This window comes from Haliaeetus leucocephalus, unplaced genomic scaffold, assembly GCF_000737465.1.
Source record: "Haliaeetus leucocephalus isolate CR32 unplaced genomic scaffold, Haliaeetus_leucocephalus-4.0 Scaffold144, whole genome shotgun sequence".
NCBI lineage: Eukaryota > Metazoa > Chordata > Aves > Accipitriformes > Accipitridae > Haliaeetus > Haliaeetus leucocephalus.
Genome location: NW_010972580.1, coordinates 2832251 through 2833023, shown reverse-complemented (window position 1 = coordinate 2833023; position 773 = coordinate 2832251). Strand labels below are relative to the sequence as shown.

The 773-nt window shown below is 34.9% G+C and overlaps 1 protein-coding gene across 1 annotated transcript in view; it reads right to left on the bottom strand.

Moving 5' to 3' along the window:
- Window positions 1–773, bottom strand: part of ATXN7L3 (ataxin 7-like 3) — a 9193-nt gene that overhangs the window by 8034 nt on the left and 386 nt on the right.

Below are 773 nucleotides of genomic sequence, written 5' to 3'. Positions count from 1 at the left end.
GTGGATCCCCCGTGATTCCCACAGGTCCCCCACATCCCCCACGGAGGGGAAAAACACTCCTCACACTTGGGGTTTTTTTTTTCCTAAAGTTTTATTTTTTATAGTAATGACATGAGAACAGAAACATTATTTTTCACTTTATTATACAAAAAAAAAAAAACAAAAAAACCAAAAAAAACCAAAAAACTCAAAAAAACTCAAACAAAAAAAAAAAGAACCGAAACCCAAGCAAACCGGGAAACCGCAGATGCGAGGCCCCCGCGTCCCGCTCAGCCGTACAAATTCCAAGTTGGGATTATTATTTTTTTTAAATTTTTTTTGTCTTTTTTTTAAACCTACAAAAACACTCTTTAAATATTAGAAAAAAAAGATGATTTTTTTTTTTGTTTGATTTTTTTTTTTTTTTTAATGTAATTCACAAGAACTTCCATCTAAAGGATCCCGGGTTTTTGTGGCAGTGCCAAAATGCACTCAGGTTCAATTCTCTTGCAGCGCAAACGCCTTTTCCCCCAATTGTCGGCGCTGTAAGAATTTTTCATTTTTATTATTATTTTTTTTTATTATTTTTTTTTTTAAAACAGAAAAAAGAAAAAAAAAGGTTGTTTTTTTTTGTCTTTTTTTTGTACTAAAAACACATCCACTAAAACACGACGGTGCTGGGTACATTCAGCAGAAAAAGGGATGGGTTTCCCCTTAGGGGATGGGGGGGGAATTAAAAATTGGGAAGAAAATTAAAGGAAAATCCCAAATGGAGGCGGTGGGAGGTGGGGGGG